This window comes from Ascaphus truei, chromosome 1, assembly GCF_040206685.1.
Source record: "Ascaphus truei isolate aAscTru1 chromosome 1, aAscTru1.hap1, whole genome shotgun sequence".
Classification (NCBI taxonomy): Eukaryota; Metazoa; Chordata; class Amphibia; order Anura; family Ascaphidae; genus Ascaphus; species Ascaphus truei.
In genome coordinates this window covers 359,771,118-359,792,938 of record NC_134483.1, presented here as the reverse complement: position 1 = coordinate 359,792,938, position 21,821 = coordinate 359,771,118, and the positions used below count along the sequence as shown (strand labels likewise).

General features: G+C 46.7%; 1 long non-coding RNA gene across 2 annotated transcripts in view; it reads right to left on the bottom strand.

Annotated features, from left to right (window-relative positions):
• LOC142471050 (uncharacterized) overlaps positions 1-21,821 on the bottom strand; it is a 64,031-nt gene that overhangs the window by 29,348 nt on the left and 12,862 nt on the right. The window lies entirely within an intron of this gene.

Genomic DNA, 21,821 nt, shown 5'->3' with positions numbered 1-21,821 from the left:
CCCCCATCTTCCCATGTATTTCTCTCCCCTCCATCGCACTCCATCTCTTCCTCACTCACTCAACCCCTCCCTCCTCTCACTCTCCCCCACTCCATAAATTACCACACTCTCACTCAATCCCTCCCCCCGCCTTGCATGTATTTCTCTACCTCTGTATCACTCTTACTCCCTGTTTTCCTCACTCACTCCTTCCCTCACCCCCTCTCTTGCATCCACTCTCTCCTCTAACTCTCCCCCCTCCATCAACTTTCCCACTCTCACTCAATTCCCCCACCTTCTACACACACATCAGCCCACAAAATACATACCAAACAATCCCACCCCTCAAATACAAGAAACCTTCCCACCCCCCACATACATACAAACGCCCCCCTCCCACCACCCAAATACATACAACCCCCTCCTACTCCACCAAATACATACAAAGAACCGCTAGCTCCCAAATACATACAAAAAACCTTCACCCCCAAATGCATACCACCCCCCATCCCCAAAACACATACCAAACACCCCAAATACATAGCAAACCCCACCCCCCAAATACATACAAACCCCCCTCCCTCAAATACATAACAACCTCCCACCCTCCAAATACATACCAACCCCCCTTCACACCCCAAATACATATCAAACCGCACACCCACCAAATAAATACCAAACCCTCACCCCTCAAATCATACAAAACCATCCACCCACAAAATACATACCAACCCCCTCACACACCCCAAATAAACAACAATCTCCCACAAAAAAACACAAAATAAATACAAATTTACCTACCTTGGGTATGGTCTCAGGCCTCTGCTGCCCCGGCTCTCCTCGAACTTCTTTGCCCAGCTGCCAGTCCTCTCATTGCCCCTGGGCCCAGATCTCCTCCAGCTGTGGGCCTTACTCACTGACTGTCCCTCACTGAGCTTCCGATGTTAGTGTGCACTGGGCCTCTCTAATGTCTGCGAGCTCCGGAAGCCAGCTGGGCTCTGCTTCTGGTGTGCACCAGCATGAGAAAGATTCTCGGCATGTGCCGGCATCAGAAACTCGGCATGGGACAGCCAGTGAGGAAAGCAAGCAGCTTGGTGAGTGCTGGGTCCAGCGGCATGAGAGGACTTGCAGCCAGGCAAAGCAGTTGGGCCCGGTCTAAGGTTTGGCCCAACTGCTTTGTCCAGCTGTTAACCCCCCCAGAGTCACCCAGGCCCGGGTCACTTGTCAAGGCTCTCACCCCCCTATTGGCGGCCCTGTCACACCCATCGGTCTCTAAGTGAAGCAGAACTGCAAGAACTGGAAAATGAACTTGAAAAGATTAAATGGGATATTGTTGGCCTTAGTGAAGTTAGATGAAGAGATAAAGGCCTCATTCAGATCAAAAGCAGACACCTATTCTATTACAGAGGTACAGATAATGGAAAAGTCAGAGGAGAAGGCTTCCTCATTAACAAGAGATGGAGAAACAGCAAAGTTGAGTATGAAAGCTCATCAGAAAGAGCAGCCAACATTGTCATTCAGAGAGGTGTTGTCGGTGAGTGTATTTGTTAGAAATATTGTCATTTGCATTTCTTCTTTGAGAGAGATGTTACTAGGCCAGTATAGCCAGGTCCCTCTGTGGGCTTCCCTCGGCTCCCCCTTACCTCCGCCAGCATTGCGGGAGCAGGTAGAGGGGCGAGCGGGTCGCTGGAGGTCCTATGCCGGCGGTGGCCATGTTGGTACTCCAGGTACATGTGCGTGCATGTGCAGACGGTTAGTGCATGTGCAGAAGGTCTCAAGGGTTTTGGCGGCCATATTGGTTCACCCTGCATATGCGCAGAGCAATTGCATGGCGGCCATTGCTCCAAACAGCTCCACAAAGGACTACAAGTCCAATGAGCCTTAGGGACAGAGGCAGGGAATGGAATATAGTTACATTTGGTGCGCTAAGAAAGCCATGCCAGTCGGAAGAGGGACCTCAACAGAGTAGATAGTGTCAGGGAGCAGTGCTTCACTGGACTAGGCCAGATCTCCTCTCTTAGGCCCCAGCTAGGCCCTGACTCACAGTAGGTTGTGGCTGCTATAGGGAAAGTCAGGTACAGCACCTGTGAGACGAAACGCGGTAGCTGTGGTCTGGGAACTGACCATCTACATGTTAGAGACTGCATGGTTATATTATCCATGCCAGTATTGACCCCACGCGGAGGCGGACATCGCGGAGGCGGACCCCACGCGGAGGCATCGCGGATGACAACGTCGAATCAGACAGATCCACTTTGTTAATCTGCATCACCTCGGTGCTGGAGCAGGTACCCAACTAAATGCACCAACACTTCACGGGACTACAATTTGGGTGGGTCTTGACATTGGGAAAAGGGACATCAGGGTTTTGGTGCCTGGCACTCAATATACTTTGGGAACACTCACTGGTGGTATCAGGTTGGGGCCTATATTACTGTGTGGTAAAGGGTAACGATATTATTGTGTTCAGTAAAGGTTGTTAGTATATAGCCGAGTGTGTGTATTATTGTTATTGTTCCTGTAAGGATCTTATCTCACCCCGTTGGGATCCCTTGCAGGTGGAGGCGCTGTCACCAGACGAATCAGGTACACCCCAGGCTCCCAGCGGCGGAGGTTCCTGCACTCTGTGGTTCCTGAGCCACAGGTAATGCACCACACACACACACACCGTAGCCGCCAAATCTTACATAGGGTGGGGGAAAGTGCGCTACACCAGTAATTGTAAAGCAATCAAAGATCCTACCATAATGATTCTCATGTGATGTGTACTTATTTATTTCTGCTGCCGGATACATTTCCCTATACTGCAACTGAAATATGACTCTCTTCAGTGAAGACTCCGCCAAAATAAAAAAATAAAACACGTCTTGAAGAATCCAAATTTCAACTTTCATTTTGCAGTATACTCCTTCTGTCATAAGCCAACGTATCACATTCGCAGGGAAAGAAAAGTAAGCAACTCTTTGCCAGCACAAACTCTCATTCTACTCTAACTTTATTTGTTGGCTTTTATTTCTTGAAAGTGATACCTGGATTGTAAGCTTAACCTGGAGGAAAAAGCCAGAAAATAGCATCCCTCTCCAGTCTGAAAAACAGGAGGTGAATAAGTCCAACCAAAGTCATCACAAATCAATTATTCATTCTGTTAACAAAAGAGAAGGGTAGAAACAGTCAGACAAAGAGAGCAAATGAGTAAGTTAAAAGAACACGAAGAACGGCAAAATGAAAAAGTAACTGTTTATAATGAGTAGGGGCGTTGGCTCAAATAAAAGATAGGACTGGTACATTATTAATTAGTTCATTATGGTAATTGCGTTGGACCACTGGGTTTTGTTTGACTACCATGGCGATGTGTTACGCAAAGTGTAACATCAAGGAAGTAAATAAAGGTGGAGACAGTAATTTTAGGTTGCAGGATCAGCAGGATACCAGACAGCCAATCATCTTGGTGAAAGGTTATCATGCTTGGCTATGGCAAGTATCTCCAAAGTTGACTGTCAGTTCACAGCCTTCTCTGTTTATGAACTTCACTGAACACAGCAGTGTTTGATTACAGGAATAGATGCAATATTGTTACATTAGGTGCACCTACCTATGCATGTTTGTTTTGTATTTTTTTAAAGATTTTTTTTCACCAATACTGTGTCTGAGTAAACCTCTAAGTTTTCCGATTTTTTAAAACTAACTTTTCTTTATAAAAATTAGCACTAAATTAAATTGAATAATTGGAGATATGTGAGTTCAGGTCGGAAAATTCCAGCCCTCCCCTCCCCCCTCCCTCAAACTCCCGCAGTTCTGATTGACGAACAGTAGCTTGACGTGTTGCTGCTGTGCCGAACTGAAAACAAGTAAAAACCTTGTTTTATTACTTCTGGCTCCAGGGAAATACCATGAGTATGAGTACACTTGTTTTCATGCTATTTCCTATATTTAGTAAGTGGACTTCCTTCCTCGCCAGCCTTTGGTGGAAGAGGGAAATGGAAATGGGTTAGAGAGGGGTGATGAGGGCCCACTGAGACAGTCGGGAAGGAAAATGGACAGGGTGGCTGAGCTAGCCCAGATAAATATACAGAATAAAAAGTATGAAAATGGAAATATATATAAAATATAGATGAATCAAGTAAATATATATTATGGCTATAAATACGATACTTTATATAAAAAAAACTTGAAACACTAATGAAAAATGAAAAACTATTGTAACACTCCCTGCCCGGCTCCTAGGAAGTTTACACAAAATCTCTCTTAGTTTGTCTTGCTTTGTATTGATTACCCTGTCAGGGTGCTGGATTTGTTCTGGCTGGTTGTTGGTGTATTAGGGTCTCCCCTGGCCCTCCTCACCTGCACGGAATAGCGGGGACCCCGCGGTATGTCAGGCAGTTGCTGGGGCGAGTGCAGTGGCGACAGAGGCAGAGCGCCGCCATCTTGGTTGTGTCTGAGCATGTGTGGAGGGTTGCGCATACGCGAAGCGGTGGCCATTACAGAGAGGGAGGCAGGTCCTAGATGGTGCTCCGTACTTCATGGACCCCTAGAAGTCGTGCATGCGCAGTTAGGGCAATGCGACGGCCATTACATAGTTGCGCAGGCTCAGTGGAGAGTAGCGGCGGCCATGACACATCACGCACGTGGCCCAAATGATAAAGAGGTTCTGAGTGGACTACAACTCCCAGCAGCCTTTGGGGACTGCCCTTTCACCCAGATCACATACAGCCAGACAGCCACTAAGACTTACAGATTCTCATGCTGCATTTGGATACATTGTTGTGTGCTGAGTCAAGAAGCAAACAGTGAAGCACATGAGTCAGTTGGAGCTGGGATAAGGTAGGGGAAGGTAGTGTGTGCAGAGAGCAGTAGCCCCTGCCACTAGGCCAGATTACCCCGGGCCCGGCTAGGCCCAACTCACCCATAGATGTGTAGCTGCTATAGGGAAGGCCCTAAGGTAGGGACTTTGCCCTTTTAGCAGTTAGCTTAGTCAGGGAGACAGCTGCAGTGCTGCGTGCTCTGACAAGGAGGGAGCAGGGTGACAAGTGTGGTCTGGGATCAGACCTGTGTCACTCAAGATAGAGACTGTGTGGGTGAGGTTATCTGAATTGGAAAAGGACGCCATTGCTGCGGATTCAGTGCTGGACGCAGACGGGTCCTTTCCTGTTGTTTGCTGTACCCAGGTGCAGGAGCCACGGGCAGGTATTTCTACAAGTGCACCAACTTTAACCCACATACCGGTTTACTTAAAGGCGCTGATGACGCCTAGTGGGTGGTTTGCTGGACTATTGGGACACTTGGGTATAGCGGTGGGGGTTGAGGTCCAGTGAGTCCAGGTTAAGGGGTGACACAGCTGTGTTGCTGTTATTGATGTGATATGATTTGATGTTATTGTTCTGCCCATATAGTAAACAGTTTATATATACTTCAGTGTATGTGTTTCCTATTTGTGGGTCCTGTGTCAGGGGTCATTCCATATGCCTGGAATCCCTGCACAGGTGGAGGCGCTGTAAGCATACATTCCAGGATATACCCCAGGTTCCCAGTGGCGGAGATTCAGGCCTCCTGTGAGCTTATCAGGTATTGCACCACACTGGTAACATATGTAGATTTCCCCACATGATCCCTATCTGCGATTGGGGGTGGGTGGGGTGATATATGTGTGGCATTGGTAATGCAATGATGGATGCCAGGAACTTCATTCATACAAGCAGCATCTTTATTAATCACCATTGATAAAGTCTAATTTATATGTTACACATCAATTTGTGTATAGTATCATTACTGTTCTCTGTATGTGCTGTCTGTATCCTCTTCCCAGCTGCCCCCTATCTCGACCTGCTAGGAAGGTGCAGAGGCTTCACCAACTTCTGTTACCTAGAGGGTCCCTCTACTTTGTAGCATCAATAGTGCTCCATCTCCCTTGGGCCCATGCCGAGTCTTGTACTGTCTCTGGTCAGTATCCCCTTCTCACGTTTTGAATACCATCTTGTGGCCTTCTTGGTTAGAGTCAGCTATGAAACCTCCAATGGCTTTGGCTTGGTGTCAAGGGTTGATCTATGGTTGGAGTGGATCCCAATGGCAGGGACAGCAGGTAGCATTGTTGAGGTCACAAGAAAGGTCGGGCAGGCAGAAGGTAGCGTGGTCAAGGTCACAAGCAAAGGTCAGCAACAAGGAGGCAGGAACAGGACTGGGACTCTGGAACAGGGCAACTGCAAACAGCAACAGCAGCAAAGCAGCAGCAGCAGATAATACAGGAAACTAGCAGGTACTGGAGGAACCAGTATAAACAGGCACGGAGGAACAGGAAGGGGAGGTTTATATAGGTCTGTCTGGAGGCATGGGACAGGTGTAAAGGTGTCAGTTTCAGAGTCTGGAAGGTTCTTTGAGAGAGCTAAGAAGAGCAGCAGCAATCCTGGTGAATGTGTATGGGTACTGCATGCTAGAACCTGACACTTGGGAAGCCCCCTCTGGGGATAGGCTGCCTCTCTGTGAATCTTTACAGTAATGTGGAGCCATTCCTGGGAACGCTATCTACACAGGGCATTGTTCTTAACTAGAAAACAATAAAGGAAAACCTTACCATATAGTTAACATAGCTATATTATAAACATATATACAATATTCACAGTGATGTCCCTCACCTTCGACTCTTCCGGGGACCTGACCTTCTAGAACCATCTCCCTCCTATATATATCCTGCTATGATGTCACAATCACTAGGCAGAAATAGGCGGGCTATTATTCTGCCTAGTCACTAGCACCATGATTAACGAAAGGGGAGTTACTCGGTGTGGGCCCTAGTTATCCCAAAAGGGGTTACATTGTATAAATATTCCAAGTGTGATTTGACAGCACTACCAGCATGCTGGTAAACATGATATGGCATATATATCTATGTCAGTGAAAATGTTATCAAAGTTCGACATAAGAATCTCATAGCAGTCCCAAAAAATAACTTTACCATAGATGTTACCATACATATTAAGCTCTACTTGAGAGTACACATTTTAGAGCCAATAATTGATACCAATCAAGTAGGAAATTTACCATGCTATGCATTAATCCTGCTATCTTTGATCAGGATAAATATAAGTAGGCTGACATAAACAAATGACTTACTGTAACTGTCCATCAGCAAGAATCACAAAGAAGAGGGGTGGGGAGAACGTCAATGCAGTTATTTGTGCATGTCAACCTACTTCTAGTTATCCTGTGCAAAGATAGCAGGATTAATGCATAGCATTGTGAATTTGCTGCTTGATTGGAACCAATTATTGGCTCTGGGTGTGTACTCTCATGTAGAGCTTAATCTGTATGGTAACATATATTGTATGATAGCAGTATTTTGTGGGACTGCCATAAGAACTTTATGTTGGCCATTGATAACTTTTTCATGGAGATGCAGCACATTGGGAAAAACAAGACAATATTTAAAGTGAACCTTCTACTGTGCATGAAGGTGTTTTCTAAAAGTGTATTCTGCCCATGCTCATGTATGGATGTGAAACCTGGACCTTAAATCTGAAGATAATTCAGGAGCTTCAGACAACATAAAGAAGTGGGGAGAGATGTATGATAGGTATTACCCGAAGAGATAGGAAAAAGAATGAATGGGTTCGAAATCAAACACAAGTCTGTGACATCATCACAAGGCCAGAAATTAAAATGGCAGCAGGCTGGACATACCACAAGAAGAAATTATCATCTTTTGACAAAGATGGTACTAGACTAAATTCTAAGAGCCATAGATAGACAACGACCAAAAGATAGGAGGATGAAATCAGAAAAATGTGTTGGAGCAACATGGAGAGGCTTGCAAGCGCAGTACCTGGAAGATCCGTGAAGAGGCCTTTGTCTAGCAGTAGATCAACAACGGCTGCTGCTGCTGGTTCTGATGATACAGATGTGGCAACATTTACTGCCTCCATGGGCACCTAGGCTTGCTGCATCAGAGTGTGGCAGCGCTGCGATCAAGAAAGCAGTAAGCTGCCCGGGATGATTAACTCAGTGAGTGTCCCTGCTTCTGAATTGGGACCACCACTGAGTTAATCATACCGGGACAGCCACGCGTCTGTAATAGGTGCACAGAAGAGTCCCAGAGAGAAAGTGTCTCTCTGAGTCTCTCTGAGCAGCTGTTTCAGCGATCTAATGTTTGATTATTTTGATTTTTATATACTGTATTAAGCAGGGGGTCTCCAGAGGTGAACCACCATAATTTCAACTCTGGCGGCCTCCTGCTTCCTGAGATATAGACGTCCATAGGGGGTGTGTAGCAAACGAATGCAGAGGTACAACCAGGGAGACATAGCTTGGGGAAATAAACAGTGCCTTTTATTTAGCCTGTATCTTCCAAAAACAACAAAGCTTTAAGGCAGCACACAAATACACTAAACAGCTTATCCCTTTTTAAGGCCTGACTCACACTTCCCAGTCCCTATATGCAGGGCTGGGAGCTTAGGTCTCTTACCAGCCTCTGTCCCAAAGTCCAAAGAGGTACCTGTTAACCCCTTGTGTGCCTAATCAATTGCCATGAACCTTCAATGTTGTTCAAATTATTGATAACAATTATATTCTTTTATAGGTGATTTGCACACATCTCCCTACTCTGAAGTAAAAGATCATCTTATGTACTAAAAGGTGATTATATTCTAGAGCACAATCATTTGGTTATCATTATATTCAATAACCAGAATGGAAGATCCATTAGCGATTTAGCATTGAGTAGTTTGTACATTGTGTTCACTTGAGTTATTTGTTGAATTTTTAGATCAGTGATCATTTCTTAATAATTTTGTTTTATATGCCATTAATTTTTCTTCCTACATACATTAAAAAAATCATATTACATTAGTGTATCTGAATTATATGACTGGACTTCTCCACAATATAATTTTAGACATTTATTGTTCATTTAGTATTGACTATTACCCATGTGTCAAAAAATGTATTACGTCTCTGATTCTATTCTTAACAAAATACTTGGTATAGATGAGATCTTATTAGAGGTCGTAGAAAATGCTTTCCATAAAATGCTCTTTATTTAAATGAAGTGACAAAAAACAGTCCTTCATTCAATCCCTTAAGTGACATATAAATACACCTGGACTCTTTTTTAAGGTGCTCCTTATCCCAGTCTCCTTTATGCATACCAGGGGAGAATTGATCTATTCCAATGAATTTTAATAAACTGCTGTCTCCATTATGGAGATCATTCATGTGTTTAGCAATAGGGGTATCCAGATGGTTCCTTACCAACCCTATATCCTCCAACCCTCTATTTGAATTGTCTACGGGTCTTGCCCACATATTTCTTTCCACATTGGAAAACTGCCATGCAGATTACTCCCGTAGATTTGCAGTTAATACATTTATTTGCATCCATATATCCCGGTAAAAACAATCATATGTCGGCATAATTGCCTTTTTGAATTTTTTTCTCAATGGTCATGGCCAAATGCAGCTCTAGATGTTTCCTTAAAGCTAAAATCATCTACACGATTTTCCTCTTCCTTGGACAGATATATATATATATATATATATATATATATATATATGTACAGTGTTAGACAAACCTATACATTTGCTCGCCCCGGGCGAGTGGATTTAACCCCGGGGCGAGTAAATATTGGCCCAAGCAGCACACGTTTGGTACTAGGTGGCGAGTAGATTTTTTTGTGTGGCGAGTAGATTTTTTGGTGATTTGTCAACTACTGTGTATATATATATATATATATATATATATATATATATATATATATATATACATATGCTGGAAAGTGGTTAAAGGAGTCTAAAACCAATGACATTACCTTTGAAGTGGGGTTTCAAATTCAAGGGTCAGCTCCTTGTGACATTGAATGAATTGTCCCATCTCCAAGTGCCTCTCTGTGCCACCAAAGTAAGATTGGAAATTCTACAGAGCAGGGTGTGACGATAGTGAGGGTTTGGCCCGGGGTTAACGGGGTTACTCCCCAAGGGCCCCCCTCTAACCTCGCCAGGGAGACAAGGGGTTAACTGGGCTGAGGTCCAGAAATGTGATTTAACCCTTGTTATAACATGAAAATGATTATTCCCCTGTGTAAAATGTATTGTTGCTGGGTCAGTGTCTGCATAACCCACCCACTGGGACTTAAGGGGTTAATCTTATATGCAGTGCTGAATAAACAGTTACCTGAAAACTGGTAATTTGGTAACGGAGTAAGCCAGGACCCTGAGCCTTGGGGGTACAGCCTCCGGGTCACCCCCCAAGTACACACATATTAAAAATATAACTTTGTCATAAGAGGAACATATATTTTTGATAAAGTGACTTTTTGCAGTCTTACAAGGTACAGGCCAAATGCTAACTACCTCTGCCTGCCTTTGTAATGCGTACAAGGACCAAATGGTGCCTCATATGAGTCTATTCACATTTGATATACACTTCCAGTGAGGAAGCTTGCATATCAACAGAGAGGTGTGACACCTAGTGATCAACAGGTAATGACCTAATTGTTTATGCGAGAAGCTACAAGCCTACTTCAAAAGGTTTTATTGATGGGGCCAGGGTGGGGCTACCCCCAGCAGAAAATCAAAATGAGTAACTTTTTTAAATATAAGAATATTATGAGATGTCCTTGGCGGAACCGGCTAAGAGCTACATATTTGTATTCGTGGGATTTAGCATATCTTTTTGAATCTAAACACTGTATATGTAACTGCTGCTAAATGCCAGATATTAATATCTCTATTAATTTTCATATTACACTGTAATGTTGGTCTCTCTGCGAGCGTCAGGTGGGACGGGATGTAGTAATAGGTCTCCTCTGCTTGTAGGTATTACGGAACGGGAGTTAGGCAATGATTTGCAGTAAATATGAAATTTTGGTTGAGTTCTGAGGAACCCCTGTTGTGATGAGCAGGAAAGGCTAGAATTTACATAGCCTGGTCATCAAAGACCAAATTGCTAATTGTTTATGCTTGGCCTAGGGACCAAGGGAAGTGGATGTTTTTGTAAATGTGGTAATTCACACTTCAATGGAAGCCAAAAGAGCTTCAAAGACTTTTTGCTAGCCGTCGCGGCACCTAGGGTTAAAGAGATGAGTTTGACATAGTATATAAGTCAAAGCCACCCTTTACCCATGTTGTTCATGTTTTGCAAGTTCTTCAAGTGTTCAGTCTGTTCTATACCATCTTGTTTGCTGAGAGAAACGCTATGCACTGTCTTCCTGCCAGAGGTCTTTTCATGCTTTTGGGTGTCTTGATGACTATGAAGAGTGCTGTATGAACTGCCAGTCCAGCTGTGACTGCTTCATCATTTCCACTTTAAGTAAGTGTCTATATTTTGCTGTTATTGTATAATCTGCTGTGTTCACCTTTATCAAGGAATAAATTATATTTATCATATCTAAGTCTCGTCCCAGTTCAAACCCAGGTATATATATATTTATATATAGTTTTGGTGTAAATTACAACCTGTCACAAGCTACCGTGACACAGGGATACACTTAAACTATTATATAAATATTCCACATAGAAAAGAGCATTGCTGCTCACTAATGTCCTGACTAGTAATGTTTGCAGTAATGTACATAATTAGTTAGACAGTACAGGAATAAGTTAGAAAAGTGTATGAAAAAGATCATTAAACTAATTGAATTATTGAGTCCCTGTAAAACAGAATTATATCAATATTCGTTATGATTATAGATGAACTTGCTCATTTTGCGTTTAAAGACATTTTCTTAACAAACCATCTTTTTTCTATATTTGTAGTTTACAAATCACATTTTATTTTGTTATTGTATGGGTGTATGTTGGAGAGATCGCTGCCTATCGGATACATCTTATGTCCTTATTTCACAATAATTCTTTGGAGAGCAATTTTTGTGGCTTGCAGACAGTGACCTCCCTTCCCCCCCTCTACTCCCCCCCCCCAATATAGATGCATACTGAGATATATGTATTCATGTGTGTATTCTGTGTTCTATGTGATGTTGTTTGTTCCTTTATGCAATATTAACCCCCACCAGAGTCGCTGCCACTCGATTCCTCACACACCATGGTGATGTTTCCATCCTGTGAGGACCACCATTCAAGGAACACGAGAGGCGGGACTTCCAGTTTGGACTCTTATTTAATAACGTGCTGATCAGAGGAACATTACTCTTTGACAAAGCGCACATATACACATAACGTTTTCTCCGGAGGTTCTCTCTGCTTCTTCTCTTAATTTTTACTATGTAGCTGATGGCCAAATAAATATTTTTAACAATTTTTGAGCGATCCAGCCTCCATCGTTTCACTTTAGCAATGCACCACTTATTCCTTCCCCCATGGAATTTCACTTCCTACAACATAATTAAAACAGCTAATCTTGCATCTGTTTGGCAATCTCACCAGTCTTGAGCTGTCAAAATGACATTTGCGAGTGTTTCCATCACGTTTTGTATTTTGGATTTAACGGAGATAGTAAAATATCAGCAAACAGGCAACATTTGTGAGATTGAGAGATTTGTGTTTGTGTTGTATTACACGGATTTACAGAGCCGGAATGAAATCCCTTCTAAAAAAGCCTCTCTCATGGTTTGGACATGCAAAAAAGTATTTTAGAATATGTTGACATGCTAATCCATTCAAAAATGGTTCTTTCCACACGAAAATGCACTTATCACAGCTACTGGAATAGTTCTGAGGTAGATTGAGACACTAAAATAGACAATATACTCTATATGCAAGCATGTTCGAGGACTCTGACTATAATGTGGAGGTTCACATTAAGACTGTTTTGAGAGAAGATGATAGGCAACATAATCTTTTTGGGGTGGGGTATATAACTACTGTAGATGCACTAAATAGTACCAAGTCTTACAGGCCAATTCAATTGAATAGGCATTACTTGGGTTAAGACTCTGGCACTACAGTATTTACCATCAATTCGTCTTGTAAGTGGGTTTTGCAAATGAGGAATATGTACAGCATAATCTAAGTGATGTCAGATCAAGAGTAAGGAGCGCAAACTGTCTCGCCATTTGATGGATCCTACAAAGAATTAAACCATGGCTCAGGCATACATCATCATACCATCACAGAATTTCTATAGGATTCAAAGCTAATGTTGCTGTAGGATACTGCAGTATGTTGCGATATACCGCAAAAGATAAAAACAACGAAGACGGCTACATCTGTGTATTCTTAAAATACATTTGTCATTCAATACCAAATATTCTTTGTGCAATTGTCTTAAGCTTGTATTCACTGTACTGAAAAAGATACAAATGACATTGAGGATTGTCGTTACTAGGCAGGGCTACTCCACAAGACACCATTCACCACAGCTTAGTAAACACAGCCCCTTATGGCCCATTCAAGTGAATAGGATGTAAGATGTCTTCTGGTATGGAAGCTGTGTTCTGCAGTAACATTGCTTAGTAAATATAGCCCATTCACTTGAATAAGGTCGTAAAGTGTGTTCCAGCACTGAAAGATGGCCTTTCTTATTTCATTTACATTTTATATCACATAGCCTTTTCTAAATCTAGATGGGATCCATGGGTGTGTACCACAAAATATAATAACAAGATTTCATTAATCTATTCTGTTGAGAAATAATGACAAAAAAATAAATGTTGTAAAAACCAATAGTACAAATGTGACACAGAAAAAGCAGTTTCTCTGTATCAAAACCATAGAGTCTGCTGTTCAAACAAAACAAGTTACGCACACTGTACCAATGGCAATACTCACTATGACTGTAATAAAATAGGGCAAAGTTCCCTTTTGTAGAGGACATGCAAATGTTACAGATAAAGACACAGTTAAATATATGGAAGCTTCCTGAAATAAAATAAAGATTACAGCAGAGGGAATATTTATATGTACACTAAATGACAATTCCTTCTTCGAATGTATAAGATTGAATAAAATGTTATTTTTTATTAATGCTTTTTACCGGGGTGGTAGTCCTAGGTTGACTAAAATGTGCTTAGGTTTTTTTGGGTATGTTTTCTAAACACTACCTCCTCGATCTAAAAAGTAGAAAGCAGTAGATACCACAATAAATAAATACATTAATGCAAAAATTAAATGAAAAACTTGCGTAGTGTTAATGACCAATTTACAGAGCAAAACGGTGTGATGTGTAAAGAGATGCTCTCATATGTGAACCCTGGAAATATTTATTTATTTATTTATAAAATATTTTACCAGGAAGTAATACATTGAGAGTTACCTCTCGTTTTCAAGTATGTCCTGGGCACAGAGTAAAACAAATAGTACATGGTTACAAGTACAGTTACATAAATGAACAGGGTATACATTATATACAAGACATTGCGTGCACAGTTAAAGAAAATATATATTATGAGCGTATGAAACAGTTACAGACCAGGTTAAAATGTGAGACAGCCTTAGATTTGAAAGAACTTAAACTGGTGGTGGATGTGAGAGTCTCTGGTAGGTTGTTCCAGTTTTGGGGTGCACGGAAGGAGAAGGAGGAACGTCCGGATACTTTGTTGAGCCTTGGGACCATGAATAGTCTTTTGGAGTCTGATCTCAGGTGATAAGTGCTGCAAGTGGTAGGGGTGAGGAGCTTGTTCAGGTAGCTGGGTAGCTTGCCCATGAAGAATTTAAAGGCAAGACAGGAAAGGTGAACTTTGCGCCTAGACTCTAGTGTTGACCAATCTAGTTCATTGAGCATTTCGCAGTGATGTGTGTTGTAGTTGCATTGGAGAACAAAACGACAAATTGAATTGTAGAGGGTGTCAAGTTTGCTAAGGTGGGTTTGAGGAGCCGAGCCATATACTATGTCTCCATAGTCAATAATTGGCATTAGCATCTGCTGTGCGATACGCTTTCTGACCAGGAGACTTCGGGAGGATTTGTTCCTGTAAAGTACCCCTAGTTTGGCATAGGTCTTGGTTGTCAGGGTATCAATGTGCGTCCCGAATGTTAAGTGGGAGTCAAACCATAAGCCCAGGTATTTAAAACTAGTGACAGGTGTTAGGGTGGTGTTAGCGTTGGTTCTAATCAGGAGCTCAGTCACTGGAAGCTTTACAAATTTGGTCTTGGTCCCAAATACCATTGTTACAGTCTTGTCAGTGTTTAAAAACAGTTTGTTTTGGGAAATCCAGTTTTCGAGTCTCAAAAAGTCAGACTGAAGTATGTGTTGAAGGTCAGAGAGGCTATGGCTGTGTGCATATAGGATTGTGTCATCTTCATACATGTGTATTGAGGCTTCCTTACAAGCTGTGGGAAGATCATTAATGAACACTGAGATGAGTAGGGGCCCCAGAACAGAGCCTTGCGGGATGCCACAGGTGATATCCAGGGGGTTGGAGCTAGAGCCTGAGATGGACACTTGTTGGGATCTTCCTGATAGGTAGGACTGAAACCAGTTTAAAGCATGTTTCCCTATTCCAGAGCTCTGAAGTTTGTTAAGTAGGATAGCATGATCAACTGTGTCAAAATCCTTTGCAAAATCTAGGAATACTGCACCAGTGAGTTGTCCCCGTTCCATTCCACACTGGTTTTCATTGCAAACTTTTAGCAGGGTAGTTGCGGTGGAGTGTTTGGGACGAAACCCAGATTGGAATTGGCTAGGGGAATGTGTCTTGGTATAGAAATCGCTTAATTGGGAGTGGACACATTTTTCCATGACTTTGGATAGAATTGGGAGAAGTGAGATTGGCCTATAGTTGAGACAGTGTTTTTGTCCCCACTTTTGACGATTGGGACAACTCTGGCAGTTTTCCAGGTCTTAGGGATATGGCCTGCAGACAGGATAGAGTTGACTATGGACGCAATTGGTTTGGCAATGGCTGGGGCACCAAGTCGTAAGAACCTAGATTGTAGTAAGTCGGGTCCACATTGGCTGCTTAGTTTTAGTTTGAGGAGCGCTTGTATAATCTCCTCTTCAGATACTGGGCCAAATTGAAAATTGCGGGCAGTGTTGGGTGGGGGTGGGACTGTAGGGGTACTCCCAGGATGAGATTCAGGTTTGTGGTTTGGGCTGCGTTTCGCTAATAAGTTAGTGGCACACCCCACAAAGTAATCATTGAATGCATTTGCAATGTCAGTGGGGTTTGTCAGAGTAATATCCCCCTTAGTGATATTACTTGGTTGTTGATGGTTAGGAGGCTGGAATATATTGTTGATAACCTTCCAGAAGTTAGCTGGGTTTGATGTATTCTGGTGGAGATTGTCAGAGTAATATTAATATATTAATACACAGTGCAATACCAAAGCTATGGCCAAAGCTATGTGTATTTTTGTCACAATATTAATAGCTTTGGGCATTTTTGATTTTTGTTGTATACATTTAGCCACGCCCACTAGCACTCCTTGTTACACTTATATGCATGTATATATATTATGTGGTAATGGTTGGGGTTTCTCAGAGCTCGTTGGAAATCTGTGTATTTTGCTAACTTTGTGCAGCAGGTCTCAGTTGCTTATGGGAGGGTAGTGGCCCCTCCCCCCCCAAGGTTTAAGCTTGCCCCACCCCACTTTCCAAGTTGGCAGATCAGTTTCATTTCGCCAGGTTATGACAGATCCAATGTGATCATTCTTCCTGTAATTATACAGGTAAATAAGAATTTTAACCCAGGTGAGTGTTAGGACCTGCTTTCGGTCATGCCTTGGAAGTGGCAGAAGGCTTAAGACGCTTTGGCCAAAGAGTTAAACTAAATGACCCTTTTTACAAGAGAAACAGGAAAACCCCGTTATAACGCGACCCGTTGTAACGCGAATCGGTTATAACGCGGTTTTCACGTGGCTCCCGTTACTCCCTGCACACTCTTACTGCACACACTGCTCACTGCACACACTGTTCACTGCACACACTCTCACTGCACACACTCTCACTGCACACACTCTCACTGCACACACTCTCAATGCACACACTCTCACTGCACACACTCTCACTGCACACACTCTCACTGCACACACTCTCACTGCACACACGGCACACTAATTACTGCACACACTGCTCACTGCACACACTGCTCACTGCACACACTGCTCACTGCACACACTGCTCAATGCACACACTGCTCAATGCACACACTGCTCACTGTACACACTGCTCACTGCACACTGCACACACTCTCACTGCACACTCTCACTGCACACTGCACACACTGCACACTGCACACACTCCCAGCACTCACTGCACACACTCCCAGCACTCACTGCACACACTCCCAGCACACACTCTACACTGCACACACTGCACACACTCTACACTGCAAACACTGCACACACTCTACACTGCACACACTACACTGCACACACTGCACACACTCTACACTGCACGCACACACTACCACTGCACGCACACTCCCACTGCACACTCCCACTCCCACTGCACACTCCCACTGCACACTGCACACTCCCACTCCCACTGCACACTCCCACTCCCACTGCACACTCCCACTGCATGCACACTGCACACTCCCACTCCCACTGCACACTCCCACTCCCACTGCACACTCCCACTCCCACTGCACACTCCCACTGCATGCACACTCCCACTGCATGCACACTCCCACTGCATGCACACTCCCACTGCACGCACTCTACACTGCACACACTCTACACTGCACACACTGCACACACTCTACACTGCACACACTGCACACACTCTACACTGCACGCACACACTCCCACTGCATGCACACTCCCACTGCCACTGCACACTCACACTCACACTGCACACTCCCACTGCATGCACACTCCCACTGCATGCACACTCCCACTGCATGCACACTCCCACTGCATGCACACTCCCACTGCATGCACACTCCCACTGCATGCACACTCCCACTGCATGCACACTCCCACTGCACACTGCACACACCAGACACTCCCAGCACACACACTCACTGCACACTCTCACTGCACACTTCTCACAGCACACTCTCACTGCACACTGCTCACAGCACACACTGCTCACTGCACACACTGCTCACTGCACACACTGCTCACACTGCTCACACTGCTCACACTGCTCACACTGCTCACACTGCTCACACTGCTCACTGCACACTCTCACTGCACACACTGCACACACTCCCAGCACTCACTGCACACACTCCCAGCACACACTCTACACTGCACAAACTGCACACACTCTACACTGCACACACTGCACACACTGCACACACTCTACACTGCACGCACACACTCCCACTGCACGCACACTCCCACTGCACACTCCCACTCCCACTACCACTCCCACTGCACACTCCCCCTCCCACTGCATGCACACTCCCACTGCATGCACACTCCCACTGCATGCACACTCCCACTGCATGCACACTCCCACTGCATGCACACTTCCACTGCACACACTCTACACTGCACACACTCTACACTGCACACACTCTACACTGCACACACTCTACACTGCACACACTGCACACACTCTACACTGCACACACTGCACACACTCTACACTGCACGCACACACTCCCACTGCATGCACACTCCCACTCGCACTGCACACTCCCACTGCACACTCCCTCCCACTGCATGCACACTCCCACTGCATGCACACTCCCACTGCATGCACACTCCCACTGCATGCACACTCCCACTGCATGCACACACTCCCACTGCACACACTCCCACTGCACACTGCACACACCAGACACTCCCAGCACACACACTCACTGCACACACTCTCACTGCACACTGCTCACAGCACACTCTCACTGCACACTGCTCACAGCACACTCTCACAGCACACAACTCTCAAAGCACACTCACATGTCAGCAGCCCATGCCCCCTCACATGTCAGCAGCCCACCCCCCCTCACATGTCAGCAGTCCACCCCCCCCCCACATGTCAGCAGCCCACCCCCCTTCACATGTCAGCAGCCCACCCCCCTCACATGTCAGCAGCCCACCCCCCCTCACATGTCAGCAGCTCACCCCCCCTCACATGTCAGCAGCCCACCCCCCTCACATGTCAGCAGCCCACCCCCCCTCACATGTCAGCAGCCCACCCCCCCTCACATGTCAGCAGCCCACCCCCCACTCACATGAAAGCAGCCCACCCCCCCTCACATGTCAGCAGCCCACCCCCCACTCACATGTCAGCAGCCCACCCCCCCTCACATGTCAGCAGCCCCCCCCCACATGTCAGCAGCCCACCACCCCCTCACATGTCAGCAGCCCACCACCCCCTCACATGTCAGCAGCCCCCCCCTCACATGTCAGCAGCCCACCCCCCCTCACATGTCAGCAGCCCACCCCCCTCACATGTCAGCAGTCCACCCCCCCCACATGTCAGCAGCCCACCCCCCCCCTCACATGTCAGCAGCCCACCCCCCTCACATGTCAGCAGCCCACCCCCCTCACATGTCAGCAGCCCACCCCCCTCACATGTCAGCAGCCCACCCCCCTCACATGTCAGCAGCCCACCCCCCCTCACATGTCAGGCTCACCCCCCCTCACATGTCAGCAGCTCACCCCCCCTCACATGTCAGCAGCCCACCCCCCCTCACATGTCAGCAGCCCACCCCCCCTCACATGTCAGCAGCCCACCCCCCCTCACATGTCAGCAGCCCACCCCCCACTCACATGTCAGCAGCCCACCCCCCACTCACATGTCAGCAGCCCACCCCCCCTCACATGTCAGCAGCCCACCCCCCCTCACATGTCAGCAGCCCCCCCCCCCACATGTCAGCAGCCCACCCCCCCTCACATGTCAGCAGCCCACCCCCCCTCACATGTCAGCAGCCCACCCCCCCTCACATGTCAGCAGCCCACCCCCCCTCACATGTCAGCAGCCCACCCCCCCTCACATGTCAGCAGCCCACCCCCCCTCACATGTCAGCAGCCCACCCCCTCTCACATGTCAGCAGCCCACCCCCCCTCACATGTCAGCAGCCCACCCCCCCTCACATGTCAGCAGCCCACACCCCCTCACATGTCAGCAGCCCACCCCCTCTCACATGTCAGCAGCCCACCCCCCTCTCACATGTCAGCAGCCCACCCCCCCTCACATGTCAGCAGCCCACCCCCCCTTCACATGTCAGCAGCCCACCCCCCCTTTACATGTCAGCAGCCCACACACACACACACACACACACACACACACACACACACACACACACACACACACACACACACACACACACACACACACACACACACACACACACACACACACACACACACACACACACACACACACACACACACACACACACTAAGCCTAAGCCCCGCCCCCTCATGCTCTGACCTCTCCGGAAGAAGAAAAAACACACGGCTGCCGGGGGCTGGGAGGGAGAGGGAGGGAAGAGGGAGGGGGCTGGGAGGGAGAGGGAGGGGGCTGAGAGGGAGGGGGCTGGGAGGGAGAGGGAGGGAAGAGGGAGGGGGCTGGGAGGGAGAGGGAGGGGGCTGAGAGGGAGGGGGCTGGGAGGGAGAGGGAGGGGGCTGAGAGGGAGGGGGCTGGGAGGGAGAGGGAGGGGGCTGAGAGGGAGAGGGAGGGGGCTGGGAGAGAGAGGGAGGGGGCTGGGAGGGAAGAGGGAGGGGGCTGGGAGGGAAGAGGGAGGGGGCTGGGAGGGAGGGGGAGGGGGCTGGGAGGGAGAGGGAGGGGGCTGAGAGGGAGAGGGAGGGGGCTGGGAGAGAGAGGGAGGGGGCTGGGAGGGATAGGGCGGGGGCTGGGAGGGAGAGAGGGAGAGGGAGGGGGCTGGGAGGAAGTGGGAGGGGGCTGGGAGGGAGTGGGAGGGGGCTGGGAGGGAGGGGGAGGGGGCTGGGAGGGAGGGGGAGGGGGCTGGGAGGGAGAGGGAGGGAAGAGGGAGGGGGCTGGGAGGGAGGGGGAGGGGGTTGGGAGGGAGGGGGAGGGGGCTGGGAGGGAGAGGGAGGGGGCTGGGAGGGAGAGGGAGGGGGCTGAGAGGGAGAGGGAGGGGGCTGGGAGAGAGAGGGAGGGGGCTGGGAGGGATAGGGCGGGGGCTGGGAGGGAGAGGGAGGGGGCTGAGAGGGAGAGGGAGGGGGCTGGGAGGGAGAGGGAGGGGGCTGGGAGGGAGAGGGAGGGGGCTGGGAGGGAGGGAGGAAGGATGAATCGCCGCCGTTTTTTAAACTTTTTTTTTTTAAATTTATTTAATTAACTGGCACCCAGCCAGAGTCATCGCGGGCCCCACAGAGAGGCCAGACGGGCCGCATGTTGTGCAGGCCTCTTCCTTCCCTCCTCGCTCCCTCCCTCCCGATCAGGCGCGCGGCGTCCATTTTTTTTTTAAATTAGCGTGACCCCGTTACTAACGCGGTGGTCTCGGGATGGACCCCGAGGACCGCGCTATAATGGGGTTTACCTGTATATAGGTATTGCACTGTGTATTTTTGTCACAATGGAAGTAGCTTTGGGCATTTTTGTTTTTTGTTGTATTTTTGAAAAAAGTTTTATTATTTTTCTGAATTAGGATACTCCGCGCGTGCTCGTGTAACAGAGCGTGGATCAGTGCACATGCACCTTCATATGTTGGGCCGTCCCTCTCCACTGTGGGCTTTCTCTATATACATTACTGTGAGCGTGCCAGGAGTAATACATTGCGCAAGTGCGGGCTTCCCCAGCAGACGCTCACTGTTTGTATTGGGTGGGCGTGACCGGAGGCGGGGTAGCATGTGGGACACAGGGGCGTGCATCGTGATGACGCTACAGGTGTTGATGAGTGCAATGCGAGGCAGATCATATGTATGCTTTACGATTGGTTAAGGTGTCTCACTATTTGCCTATAAATATACTTCTGGTTAGTTGATATGTATACCTTGAGGATGCGCTTTGGCGTGAAACGTGTTGGTGGTGCGACACTGCTATTTGTTTGTCCTATGACCAATAAATCATCATATTTTTTTAGGGAACACGCACTTTCATC